Genomic DNA, 495 nt, shown 5'->3' with positions numbered 1-495 from the left:
CGGGGAGCGCGCGGGAGCGGGCAGGACGCCCGGCGGCCCCAACTCTTATAAACCGCTTGGGGAGGGCTGGCCTCGGGAGCCAATCAGCCCGGGGCAAGGCTGCCTCTTCCACTCCCACCTCTGGTTCCCCTTCCTTCCCATCGCCCTGCCTCTCCTTCTCACTCTATCTCTGCAGAGCCTCCGACCCACCAGGGCCCCCCGAGGACACCGTGGGTTGTTCCAGGGGTTGCAGACTCCGCTTGCCCAGCCCGTTGTCTCTGAAGTCCAGGAGGTGGGCTGGGGAAGACGCAGATGATCCCTTTGATACATGATAAGGGTTGCATGCGGACCTTCGTCAGGGTGGCGCACATCCCTGAGCCTCAGTTTCCTTCCCAGAATCTCGAAAGTTGTGCCTGGTGGTGTCTGAAGGCCCATGGTGCTGGCAGATAGCCAGCACCGCCCTTCACATTCAGCAGAGAACATCATCGGAGACCTATGGTTTCAGTCGCTGTCATG

Source organism: Tupaia chinensis, unplaced genomic scaffold (assembly GCF_000334495.1).
Source record: "Tupaia chinensis unplaced genomic scaffold, TupChi_1.0 Scaffold144262_1, whole genome shotgun sequence".
Taxonomy (NCBI): domain Eukaryota; kingdom Metazoa; phylum Chordata; class Mammalia; order Scandentia; family Tupaiidae; genus Tupaia; species Tupaia belangeri.
Note: the sequence above shows the minus strand (reverse complement) of the source record.